At 41.8% G+C, this 14,260-nt stretch overlaps 1 protein-coding gene across 1 annotated transcript in view; it reads left to right on the top strand.

Moving 5' to 3' along the window:
* The window catches only part of C1D (C1D nuclear receptor corepressor), a 495,080-nt gene that overhangs the window by 161,415 nt on the left and 319,405 nt on the right, over window positions 1-14,260 (top strand). The gene's annotated exons all lie outside the window — the stretch shown is intronic.

The following is a 14,260-nucleotide window of genomic DNA, read 5'->3' on the forward strand; positions in this document are numbered from 1 at the left end:
GAGATCCCTTTCACAATTTCCCATTGGCTGGCGATCGCATGATCACATCCTCTTCCCCTCACTGGGGTGGAAGATCAGAATAAGGAACTGCAGAGAGAAACAACCCATTCTTTGCTAATATTGGAGACATTAAAAAGTACAGTTGTAAATTTTTATTACCACACACAAAAAAAACCATTTCCCTAAAGAGAAGGAGAACGGTCAAAGGAAGAGGAAAATGAACAAGACAACCTTATTGGTAGAAAAAGTCCTGGCTTAGAAACTGTTCTTGAGATCTGGAAATGCTTAATAGAAATGCCAAAATGGCCCTAGCCTGATAGCTCAGTTGGCTAGAGCTTCATCTCGAAGCACAGAGGTTACCTGTTCAATCCCCTGTCAGGGCACATACAAGAATAGATTGATGTTTCTGTCTCTCTCTCCCCCTTTCTCTCTCTCTCAAATCAATAAACTTAAAACTAAAAAAAAAATTTAATGCCAAGAAATTCAAAACCAATAGGTTAGTATAACAAAGGCAGTTACTATTAAAAGAAAGCCTACTTTTATGCCACGCATTCTACTAGGTTTTTTCAGCCGCTCTCATTTATTGAAGTCCTTACAAGAAATCCATAGGGGAAAGATTGTGTCTGTTTTAGACATGAATAAACTCATGCTCAGAAAAGAAAGCAGTTGTCTCAGGTGACAAAGCAGGTAAGAGGTAGAACCAGACAAGTAGGAAGAGACCTCACCAGGGTACTGCTGCTTCCCATCAGCCTGAGAACCATGAGTCACCCAGAGTGCCAATCCTAGAGTAGACTTGTAAAAAAAAGTTCATACTCAAGCATGTTGAGAAATTATACATTACAGTCTCAACTTAGTGACTCCCTTTTTGATGAACAAAAGTCCTACAGCAGAGAATCCTGTTGTGGTGGTGTTTAATCTTGTGTTTCCCAAAATTATCTGACCACAGAACTCTTTTTTTTTTTTAAATATTTTATTTACTCATTTTAGAGTGGGGGGGGGGGGGAGAGGAGCAGGAAGCATCAACTCCCATATGTGCCTTGACCAGGCAAGCCCAGGGTTTCAAATCAACAACCTCAGCTTCCCAGGTTGACACTTTATCTACTGTGCCACCACAGGTCAGGCAGAATTTTTTTTTAACAATTTCTGTTAACATTCTTGTTATAGGTTGAATTGTATCTCCCTAAAAGAAGTCCTAACCCCCAGCGCCTTAGAACATGAACTTATTTAGAAATAGGGTTTTGAGGGATGTCATTAGTTAGTTAAGATGAGGTCATACTGGAGTAGGTGGGACCTTAATCCAATATGACTAGTGATCTTATTAGAAGAGGACTGAAACACACATAGCAAGTAGCCATGTGACAACAGAGGCAGAGACTGGAGTGATACATCTACAAGCCAAGGATGGCCTGCTAGCATCAGATGCTAGAAGAAGCAGGCAGGATTCTCCCTGGAACAGTCAGAGAGAGTGTGGCCCTGCCAACACCCTGATTTCAGACATTTAGCCTCCAGAACTATAAGACCATAAACTGTTGTTTTCTTTTTTTTTTTTTATCTTTTTTTTTTTTTAATTTTATTTATTCATTTTTAGAGAGGAGAGAGACAGAGGAGAGAGAGACAGAGAAAGAGAAGGGGGGAGGAGCTGGAAGCATCAACTCCCATATGTGCCTTGACCAGGCAAGCCCAGGGTTTCGAACCGGCGACCTCAGCATTTCCAGGTCGACGCTTTATTCACTGCGCCACCACAGGTCAGGCAAACTGTTGTTTTCATTCCCCTCAGTTTGTAGTACTTTGTTACAACAGCCCTCAGAAACTAATTCTGAAAAACTAGAATTCATACAACAAATTTTAAGACTGTTTATCCGGCCATCAGTTGGCGCAGTGGTAGAGTGTCGGCCTGGCGTGCAGGAGTCCCGGGTTCGATTCCCGGCCAGGGCACACAGGAGAAGCACCCATCTGCTTCTCCACCCCCTCCCCCTCTCCTTCCTCTCTGTCTCTCTCTTCCCCTCCTGCAGCCAAGGCTCCACTGGAGCAAAGTTGGCCCAGGTGCTGAGGATGGCTCTGTGGCCTCTGCCTCAGGCGCTAGAATGGCTCTGGTTGCAAAAGAGCGACACCCCAGATGGGCAGAACATCGCCCCCTGGTGGGCGTGCCAGGTGGATCCCCGGTCGGGCGCATGCGGGAGTTTGTCTGACTGTTTCCCCATTTCCAACTTCAGAAAAATACAAAATAAATAAATAAATAAATAAATAAATAAGACTGTTTATCCAGCCATGTGAAAGTAGTCAGGTTATTTAATCACTCTCGGCTTCCGTTTTCTTCCCATTTGTAAGATGGGGATAATAACATCTATTCCATGGTGCCATTCTGAAGATTAAATAAGACAATACTTGTAAATGTTTAGAAAAGTGTCTGGAACATAGTAAGTGTCCATAAATGTCAGTGATTTCTCATTTCCAAGGAGCCTCCTTTACTCTCAGGCTGATCCTTTCTAATGATAAATTCAGCAGAGATTATAGAAGTAATCATAAGACTAGATTTTTATTTTTTTTAAGTGAGGAAGGGAGAACAGAGAGGGACAGAAAGACAGGGAGAGAGATGAGAAGCATCAATTCTTTGTTGTGGCACCTAGTAGTTCATTAATTACTTTCTCATATGTGCCTTGACCAGGGGGTTACAGCAGAGCAAGTGACCCCTTGTTCAAGCCAGCAATCTTAGGCTCCAAGCCAGCAACCTTGGGATTCAAGCCAACGACCTTTGGGCTCAAGCCAGCGACCATGTGGTCATGTCTATGATCCCAAGCTCATGCCAGCAACCCAGCGCTCAAGCTTGTGAGCCTGCACTCAAGCTGGCAACCTCAGGGTTTCAAAACTGGGTCCTCAGCACCCCAGGCCAACACTCTATCCACTGCACCACTGCCTGGTCAGGCAGGACTAGATTTTTGACAGTGTCCCGTTTCTCATTACATCAGTCAGCATTTTTGGCTGCAGTCAACAGAAATGAACTCTGACTAAGATAGGCAAATAGGAATCTACTAGATAAGTGTGGAGTGACTCACAGATTTAAAGAAAGAAGAAAGACTCAGGTCTTTAAAGGACAGAAATTAGGGCAGCTGTGGGGTTCCAGGAAGCAAGAACTAATGGGCAGTTTCTTTGAGACATGAAGCTGAAAGAATTTTAATGGTTTGCAGGCTCTACAGTAGGTTTCAGGGACTGGCCCTTTGATAAGACCAGCTTGGCTCAGGGCTTACCTCTCAGCCTGATGGGGGAGGGCTCAACCCCGAAAGTAAAATCAGGGCACTTTCAACAGTCAAGGAATGAAAGGCTCCTGCGTAGGCAAAACCCCAGTCAGAACATTCAGAAACAGAAAGATCTGTTCTTGGGGTTTTCTAACAGCCTCCTGATTTAAACTCCTCCTTTCTGCCAACTCTGTATCTAACCCACCATTATCGCCCCTCTATTCTTTGTTTTTCATTTTACGTTAATGTAGATTATGTAAAATTATAGATGGCTTGCCATCAGTTTCTCATTGGACCAATATTACTTGAAAATTATTAGAAAGCTTGAGGGAGTAGGAGTGGAAAAAAATCAACATTTGATGGCTTCTGAGCAAAACAGAAACCAAATAAAGGAATGATTTACCCTGCCTGCATTTAAGCAAGTGTTTTTGCGATGTCTGTATTTTTATAGGCAATGGAAACATTTTATAGATTTACCATGTCTGATTTCATGGCCAAATTTGCCTCATTTTGTTTAATTAACCGAGTGACTTCCAGACTGTATTATTTTCTCCCTTGGTCCGATTATGACCAGATATCTTCAAGGATCCTTACTCCGGCCTGACCGGGCAGTGGCACAGTGGATAGAGCATCGGACTGGGATGTGGAAGGACCCAGGTTTGAGACCCCGAGGTCGCCAGCTTGAGCGCGGGCTCATCTGGCTTGAGTAAAGAGCTCACCAGCTTGGACCCAAGGTCGCTGGCTCAAGCAAGGGGTTACTTGGTCTGCTGAAGGCCCGCGGTCAAGGCACATATGAGAAAGCAATCAGGAGATGACGTCAGAGTAATGGCGGGGTAGGAAGCGATACCGATAAATCTCCCCCAAAACTCAACAAGATCTTCAACCAGAAACAGAAAAACCTATACTTGGAGCTTCCAGATGCTTCGCAATACACCCAAAGGTATGATTGAGTGAAAAATTGGCTAAATATATAACCAAACCCCGAAGGAAATAGGGAGTAAGAAATGCTCCGCCTTCCTCACTAACCTAAACAGGGCGGCTTTCTCTGGTAACTGTAAATATAGAAACTGAGGCGGGCAAAGGGGGTGAATACATCCAGGCCGCGACACAAACGGCCGAACCAGGCTGTGGCACGGAGATCCAAGCCAAGGAAAATCTGATCCTGTGGCAACCCGAGCAATACAAGCTAACACTCGCGCCAAACCCAAACAAAGAAAGACAAGCGGCGCGGACATTTTACCCGGTCTCCTGGCTGGTGCGCAGTTAGTGGGCGAGAGATTTCTTCCTAGGCCCCGGGAGTCAGTGCCCGTGTTGCCTCACGGAGAGGCAGGGTCAGAGGCCTTTCTGTGGGCCGAGGGCAGAGTCTCTGGGCAGCCCCAGCGCCCTGGGAAAGCCACGCACGGGAGGGAGTGAGAACTAATTCCAACGGTGGAGATTTTCCGTGCCGGAGGGTGTTTCACTCAGAGGGAAAGCGGCCGGCCTCATATCCTGGTTTGCGCGCGCAGATAAGGAGTGAGCGATTCCTCCGAGTGCCTCGGCAGTGCGCGCCCGTGTTATCGCACAGAGGGGCAGAGTCAGGGGCCTTTGTGTGGGCCAAAGCGGAATCTCGGGCCGCCCCAGCGCCTTGCAAAAGCCGCGCACGGGGACGGAGCGAGACTCAATTCCAACGCTGCAACTTTTCCCTGCGGTTGGGGGTTTCACTCAGAGCGTGAGACTGCTGGCCGGATATCCTGGTCTGCGTGCGCAGCCAGTGAGTGAGTTTCCTCCAAGCGTCCCGGAAGTGAGCGCCCGCTTGTGTTACCGGACAGAGTGGCAGAGCCAGAGGTCTTTGAATGGCCGGAAAGCCCGCCTGATTATGCTAGCAGCTCTGACTGACTGAGCCTTACCCAGAGCCCTGTGCTGAGTGGAAATAGAGTGGGGAGTTGCCAGCTCTTTGAGCCTCTTACTATCCAGGCGGAGGCAGCAGCAACCCCATAGCTGGATTATCAGGCTACTAATTGAGGAAGGAAAGACTAGGAGAAAGGCTCCAGGAACACGGACTCTCTCACTGTCGGAGCCTATAAATGCTAATGAGCCGAGACTAAAGCACAAGACATGACATTGCCATAGAGACTTATCAACTGCAAACCTCCACCTGAGTGTGGCAAAGGGGCAAAACCCGGGGTACAGAGTCACCGACCAGGAAGAGGGAGAGAAAAGAAAAAGCAAGAAGATAACCTCTCAAAATCAAGAATAATCTGCAGACTTTATAACCTATCCCATTTTATTATATTTGTTCGTTTGTTTCTCTTATCTTCATTCTTGATACTTTTTTTTTCCTCCTCCAATTTGGCCGATTAACTCTCTACCGGTCTTACTCTCTCCTCTCCTTGAACTACACTACCCATAAGTGTTACATCTCCCATTATCTTTTCTCTTCTCTTCCTTTCTCTCTATGAGGGTTGCACTCCAAAACCCTTAACTCTCTCTCTCTCTCTCTCTCCTTTCTTTTTTCTTCTTTTAGTGGTTCCCTCTTTTTTTCTCTCTCTCTCTCTTTCTTTTCTCCCTCTATATTAGTTTCTTCCTTTCTCCTTTACATCTCCTCTCATTCAAACCTCAATAACAAACAAATTATCTTATCTGGGACTCAAACTTATGTTTGTGGCATTTTGGGGGGTTTTTACTTCACCTTTTTAACTCACTAGCAGTGCTCCCATCCCTGGCTCTCCATATTATCTAGTTCTTGTTCCACTAAATACAATAGTAATTTTTTAATTTGAGAAAGCAATCAATGAACAACTAAGGTGTCGCAGCAAAAAACTGATGATTGATGCTTCTCATCTCTCTTCATTCCTGTCTGTCTGTCCCTCTTACTGACTTTCTCTCTGTCCCTGTAAAAAAAAAAAAAAAAAAATAGAATCCTTACTCTGAAATATCACATTTCTGGATGTCCACAGATTAAAAGCACTCCTCTGTGTTCTGAATAATTTATTTCAAAAAAACATGTTTTGAATGCTTACTATGTGCCAGGCCCTGGACTGGGTAAAATGTCTCGCCACCGGATAGGTTCTTCAACTTGTTAATCAGCTGAACATTTCCACGGATGCATGAGAGGCCTCCACTCCTGCTTTCCCTTTGGCCACAGGTCAGCATGCCTGCTTAGCAACACCTAGTGGTCAGGAGAGGGAACTGTCTGAATCAGTGACATTCTTAGGACTTTTCTCTTACAAGAGTTTACCAGTGGTTCTCAAACTTTTTGAAGTCAGGGTGCATTTAAAATCCTACAAATAGGCCTGACCTGTGGTGGCGCAGTGGATAAAGTGTCGACCTGGAATGCTGAGGTTGCCGGTTCAAAATCCTGGGCTTGCCTGGTCAAGGCACATATGGGAGTTGATGCTTCCTGCTCCTCCCTCCCCCCTCTCCCTCTCTCTCTCTCTCTCTCTCTCATTCTCTCTCCTCTCTAAAAGTTAATAATAGTTAAAAAAAAATTTAAATCCTACAAATAATTGTAGGCGCACTATATACAAATTTCTGAGAAATATGTTATAATAATTAAGTCAAATATTAAAGAAAAAAATAAAACCCAAGCGTGCTTTTATGCTAATTAAACAAAATAAATATGACAAAATTACGTTTATTCTGACATTAAAAACCATTTTTAGGTTACATTTTTTGAGTTATGCTTTTTAGAATTTGTGAAAAAGAGGGGTTAAAAACTAAGAAAAACCAACAAAAAAGTTATCTTTTTATATATATAGATACATTCTTAGTAAGATTTAGTAAATTTGGCAGGTCCCAGCGTGAATGTGTTAAGCTTTTTCATTCTTGTGTTTATGAGAAACGTGAGTCTGATGTGTCCTAGCAATTTCTTCAATGTTTGGGCATATATTTGAAAGGTAAACTCTCATTTCATTGTCAATACATTGAAGGATTCCTCTCTTTTTACTCTTAATTGTGTTGAGTGCAGAAAACTTCCACCATACATATCATCTTAACTTTACACCAAACAAAGGATAGAAGAAACTTGCCTCTAGTCTTTCTGGGAAACATGGGTGGTAGTGTAAACAATCCAGAATCACAGCTTAACAGCCTTTTGCAACCTAATCAGGCAAGTGAGGTGGGGGGGGGGGGGATTGTTGGGCAGACTGTCAGCTTACAGCCAATTCCCCACACCTGGGTCCCCCAAAAATGTAAACTCCAAAAACCCTGTTGGTTTTCTGGTCCCCAACAGGCACATATTTCTCTGGAATACCATAGGGCGCACCTGGAAATCTTCTAAGGCGCACTAGTGCACCCTGGCGCACACTTTGAGAACCACTGGTTTAAGCAAATGCTCCTTTGTTCTGTCAGATCCCATCTCCAGATCAGATTATTAGAAGCTCTTCCAATATCTTTTTTATTTATGTGTGTCTAGACTTACTTTTTAAAAAATTTCCTTTGGTCTTCGTGTTAATTCTCTCACATTGTATCAATACTTTGGAAACATTTGAATAGTACATTCTATTGGTTTAAGGAAAATTTAAGACTTTAGAATAAGCAAAAAAAATTACTGCATGTCTCCAGTGGAAAATTATACTTCATTTACAACACACCTTTCCAAGTTATCTGATTCTATATAGTTTGTGTTTTTTTTCTTTCTTTTTTTAAAATTGATTTTTAGAGAGAGGGGGGAAAAGAGAGGGAGAGGGAGAGAGACAAAGAAGGGGGAGAAGCAGGAAGCATCAACTCATAGTAGTTGTTGCCCGTATGCGCCATGACCCCGCAAGTCCAGGGTTTCAGACCGACGACCTCAGCATTCCAGGTTGACGCTTTTCCACTGCGCCACCACAGGCCAGGCTTGAGTTTGTGTTTTTGCTTGCATTTAAATTATTCTACAACTTTATAAATTGTGGATCAGATGGCAATGCAAATCACTCTTATCTATAGACAGGCAAATAAATTTCATCTGATGGAAATTCAACAGACTCCACTCACCTACCCCATCCAACTCCACTCCTATAAGAAAAAAAAAACCCACAGATTTGTTCATTTATAAATTGGTTTTAACATTTTTTTACTCCATATAAATTTGTGTTTGACTTCTCCTTTGAACCAGTTCTGATTTCTGGCTGTTTTTCTCTTTAATACATAAGGTAAATACGATTTTCATTTTGTTATATTGAGCCATAATTTTATTTTTAAGTATTTTTAATTTATTTTTTAATTAAAAAATTAATGTAGTCTTTAGTATTGATAAATCAAAAAAGACTTTATATTTATCTGAGAAATATCAGAATATTGTTAGCGCTAAACCTAAATTAAGGGAAAGGTGTTAAAACCTGTGACAAGTCTGAGGTTTAACCTACTTGCAAGTAAACAAGTTAGTCTGCCACAGTTTACTGGAAGCTGACAGAAGACCCAAGACTTCTGAACAGTATGATGAGACACAGCGTGTGTTATTCCCAACAGTGTAAGCAGGATCAGCTTCGTGTTTATGTGGTTTCTCTTGCCCTCAAATGCTATGAGGCAAGATGGAGAAGCCCAGAGGGACATCACACATGCAGGTGGTTCACATCACAGCTGAGGAACCTTGAGCTTAGGGAACCTGAATCTTTTATAATGCGCTACAAGCAAACCCATCTGAATTTTGCCTCTGAGGGAGACATTGTCCTTTTTTATATTGGACAATGACCAAATCTGCCCATGCTCTGGAAGGGGACACTTTATCTTCTAAGGCTGTTGTTCACTAAACAATCCTCCTTGAAAAAGATAGTCTTCTACATTCATTTATAGAAAAACATAAGGCCCTGGCTGTTTGGCTCAGTGGTAGAGCATCAGCCTGGCATGCGGGGGACCCGGGTTTGATTCCCGGCCAGGGCACATAGGAGAAGCGCCCATTTGCTTCTCCACCCCCCCCCCTCCTTCCTCTCTGTCTTTTTCTTCCCCTCCTGCAGCCAAGGCTCCATTGGAGCAAAGATGGCCCGGGCGCTGGGGATGGCTCCTTGGCCTCTGCCCCAGGCGCTAGAGTGGCTCTGGTCGCGGCAGAGCGACGCCCCGGAGGGGCAGAGCATCGCCCCCTGGTGGGCAGAGCGTTGCACCTGGTGGGCGTGCCGGGTGGATCCCGGTGGGGCGCATGCGGGAGTCTGTCTGACTGTCTCTCCCCGTTTCCAGCTTCAGAAAAATACACACACACACACACAAAAGAAAAACATAAGAGATCCCTCGAAAATTATCTTCCAACAAAAGGAAAGCCTTATGTGTCTAATTCATGTAAACACATTAGAGGACATCTACTTGATATCCAATGGGCCTCAGGCTCAAAATGGAAAACCTAGCCCACATCCTGAGCAACTCCCTCTCAACAGAGTCACAAAGTTCATGTGGAAATGATAAAATAAATATAAAAGTATGAATAGATATATAACCATTTACTTAAAAGAAAACATTTTCACATATATATTTCCTTGTTTTGTCAACTGGCAGGGCCTAGAAGCAGCAACACTTTGGTAGCAACAGACACAATGGTGTGGACTGAATGTTTATGCTCCCCACCCTACCTCCAAATTCATATGTTGAAATCCTAGTCTCCAATGTGATAGCATTAGGAGGTGGGGCCTTTGGGAGGTAGGTACTTAGGCCATAAGGGTGGAGTCCTCATGAATGGGATTAATACCCTCACAAAAAGATGTGAGACAGCTTTTTTTCTCTTTGCTCTTTGGTCACATGGAGATCCAGTAAGAAGATGGCAGTTTGTAACTAGAAGACCCTCACTGGAACCCATTTATGCTGGCACCTTGATCTTGGACTTCTTACCTCCAGAACTATAGTAAATAAATTTCTGTTGTATATAAGCCACTCAGTTTGTGATAGTTTGTTATAGCAGCCTGCCTGGATTAAGACATAGAACTGGTGCCTGAATCTTGATGTTATTCTCCAACAAAAGGAACTAGGGCTTTCTAGAGAAATAAGTGATTCTAAGGGCAGGAAATATACAAGACAAGCCTGGAGCATCTTGTAGTGTCAGAAAGTAAGGAAATGCTAAAAATATTGTGAATTTAAAAATAATAAACCACAATATGAATTATGTCAAAGGGATATAAGAGCCAGCTAAAAGAGCCCAATGGCCAAAGCTGAAACAATTTGAACAACAAAGTAAAGTAGCATTGGATTATAGCCCAAGGTATAAACAGATTAATCAATGATTGGACAAATAAATGAGGGAGAATAGACAAATCTCTTCCAAGATTCCAAGAATTCTAACAAATGTATGTAAATACTCCACCCTCAAGAAGATGTAGGATAAATGCCCACTTCTTGATTGTGGGCTGCTCCTGGAGGCTTCCTTTCAAAGAGCACAATATGGAAAGAAGAAAAAAGACAAATTTTATGATGGAGAAACCTGACAAACACGACCTCAGCCAGGTATGCAAAGTCAACATCAACAGTGATAAGTCAGGTTGAGAGCATGTGTGTACCCTTGATAGCTAATCCTGAGAAAAATATTAGGCAAGACTCAGTTGAAGGGCAGTTCATAAAATACTAGACCAGTAATCCTCAAAACAGTCGAGTGCATCAAAAACAAGGGAGGTCTGAGGAATGAAACCCACAACTAAGAGGCGCCTAAGGAAACATGACAACTAAATGTAATGTGGGATCTTGGATAAAATCCCAGAACAGAAAAAGGACATTTGGGGAAAACTAAGTAAAGCTAAAGAAAATCTGGACTTAGTTAAAATACTGTAGCAATATCAGTTAGCCAATAGTGACAAATATGCCGTTATAATGTAAACATTAATAGTAAAGGAAACTGGGTGTGAGGTATATGGGAACTCTTTGTGCTATCCAAATTTTTCTATAAATCTAAAATTATTCTATAATAAAAAGGATACTGTAATAAAAAGAAAGCATTTTCAATTTATCTTCATTTTAATTTCATCATGTGAAAATAGAGGTTCTGATGCAACAATTTCCAAATTTTTATGCTCACATTCTATTTGGTCAAAAAGGTTTTAAATTCAGTATGAACAGTTTTTCAATGGAAAGTCTGTTTTGTGTGTTCTTGCTCTCCTTCTGAGGATTATGGAAGGGTAGAAAACTGCTTTCTAAGAGGGTGTATTTTGTTAAATTCAATTTTACTGCAATGTATAATTCTCTGGTTGTCACAAGATGAAAAGCACTCAAATTTCAATTTTTTAAAGATCTTATTAAATGAAGGTATTACACTACCATCAACAACCAAACACTAAGAAAATGAATGATGAAAAATTTCACTAATGTGAACAAGCTGAGGGAATTAGCTGTTGGAGGTATGGACTTCTGAAACTTGACAAAGACCAAATACTAGACCTGCTAGAACTTTTAAAGGACAGTAAACTGAGCCTACAATGCTGCTGGGCACCTTACTGCCAGCTCACTCCTTGTATTGAGTGGACCACCTGAAGGAGCTGGGGGAATGCTACTGCTGCCTGTGGATAGGCAATTGTTCCCACAAAGGGGTGTGCCAGGGGAGCTGCTGGTCTACAGAACACTTATGCAGTCTGTTTAAAGCACCGTCGGGGCCAGTCTTGGATACAATTAGAGGCTCAGATCCATGTTGTGTCTGGCAAGCCCACACACCCTGCACTCCAGCATAAGCTGAGGCTGTCCTGGGGAAAGGGTGCCTTTTTCTTTGCTGTAATAGTCCCCTCTTCCTGGTAAGCACTGGAAGATGCAACTCCTTTTTGCAGATTAGATAAATGGGCTAAGGCATGAGCCTTTGTTCTTAACTCTAGATGGCAACAGAAAAATCCTCAACCAAATTTCTAAGTTTTCTCTGTGCTTCATAATATACATACTTTATAATAAATATGACAAGGTTTTTTTTATGGTTTTGTGAAAGAGGTGACATTTCTTAGAGGTTATCTCAATTCTAACATGCTTGTAAATATATTTGTAGATATTTTTGGATTATCAAAATGATATGAATTTGTAATCATTTCAAATAGTACAGAAATGAATGAAATAAATATGGACATGAGAGGGGTGAATTAATATTTTCCATTAAAACTAGTGATTTTATATATTCCAGTAGGGTTATATTGAGCACATCAGTGCAGGTAAATGCCAGACTTTCAGCACTGCCTCCTTCCACCTGCTCAGGCTCAGAAGAGGGTCTGGAAGCAGGCACATAAAAGTGTTAACATGATACCACCTATTTCAGAAAAGAGTCATAAGAAGTAAGGTGTTTGCCTTATACTTTGATCACTTCTATATCATTTGAACTTGTTATATAATGTGAGTGCATTACTGTAGTGATTTTGTTTAAATCCAATAAACATTTATTTTAAAGATTTACCTAGAGTTGTCAAAAGCATGGTAAATCCATTTGAGAGGACAACTAGAAAGTATGTATCAAAGCCTTTAAAAAAAAATACAAGGCCTTTGACTCAGCAATCAGGATTCCCCCCCCCCCAAGGAAATAATTATAGATAGTGCTGGTTGGCCTGACCTGTGGTGGTGCAGTGGATAAAGCATCGACCTGGAAATGCTAAGGTCGCCGGTTCAAAACCCTGGGCTTACCTAGTCAAGGCACATATGGGAGTTGATGCTTCCAGCTCCTCACCTCTTCTCCCTCTCTCTCCTCTCTAAAAATAAATTAAATAAATAAATAAAATAGATGGTGCTGGTTGGAGGGTGATAGCCATGAGGATGTCCTTTGCAGTGTGGATTATTAATGAGAAGTTTGGGGGTAAAATCTAAATGTGCTAGAACAAAAGCTTACTGAACTGAATTATGAAGGATGTATAGCATAAAAGATATTCAGGACACAAACCAGTTGGAGACTTTATGTGATAATTTTTAAACAGCAAACACAGATCTTTCATTAGGCTGAAAAACGTGTTAAGTCCGGAGATGATCTAGGTCAGTGGTTCTCAAAGTGTGCGCCAGGGCGCACTGGTGTGCCCTAGAAGATTTCCAGGTGCACCCTATGGTATTCCAGAGAAATATGTGCTTTTTGGGGACCAAAAAACCAACAGGGTTTTTGGAGTTTAGATTTTTGGGGGACAGAGGTGTGGGGAATTGGCTGTAAGCTGACAGTCTGCCCAACCCCCCACCTCACTTGCCTGATTAGGTTGCAAAAGGCTGTTAAGCTGTGGTGCTGGATTGTTTACACTACCACCCATGTTCCCTGGAAACTAGAGGCAAGTTTCTTCTATCCTTTGTTTGGTGTAAAGTTAAGATGATATGTATAGTGGGGGTTTTCTGCACTCAACACAATTAAGAGTAAAAAGAGAGGAATTCTTCAAGGTATTGACGAGGAAATAAGAGTTTGCCTTTCAAATATATGCTCAAACATTGAAGAAATCGCTAGGACACATCAGGCTCATGTTTCTCATAAACACAAGAATGAAAAAAATTAACACATTTGCGCTGGGACCTGCTGAATTTACTAAATCTTACTAAGAATGTACCTATATATATAAAAAGATAACTCTGTCATTTTTTAACCCCTCTTTTTTAAGAATTCTAAAAAGTATAACTCAAAAAATGTAACCTAAAAATGTTTTTTAATGTCAGAATAAATTTAATTTTGTCGTATTTATTTCATTTAATTACTATAAAAGCACACTTGGACTTTATATATATCTTTTAACATTTGACTTAATTATTATAACACATTTCTCAAAAATTTGTGTATAGTGCACCTACAATTATTTATAGGATTTTAAATGCGCCCCAACTTAAAAAGTTTGAGAACCACTGATCTAGGTGTTGTGAAATTGTCAGATTTTTAGTAAATGCATGTTTAATAATGTTTGTTCCATAAATATTTCAATAGTAACAAGTATAGAGTGCTGGAGATTTTATGGTATAACTTTGGTGTCTAATTAACAGACAAACAGCATTAATGAATGCCAAAGTGTCCCCTGCTTTGGTGAAGCTTTAGCACACCGAAGGCTCCAGAAAACTAAGCACTGCTTTTCCAGGGCTCTGTCCCATCGGCACTCGTGCTGGGAGCAGCGCCCTCACCTGGGCTCTTCAACAAGGCACGTGCTTTCACTACAGCATCAGCACCCTTGCGGCCAGGC

The sequence above is a fragment of the Saccopteryx leptura genome, chromosome 3 (assembly GCF_036850995.1).
Source record: "Saccopteryx leptura isolate mSacLep1 chromosome 3, mSacLep1_pri_phased_curated, whole genome shotgun sequence".
Taxonomy (NCBI): Eukaryota; Metazoa; Chordata; class Mammalia; order Chiroptera; family Emballonuridae; genus Saccopteryx; species Saccopteryx leptura.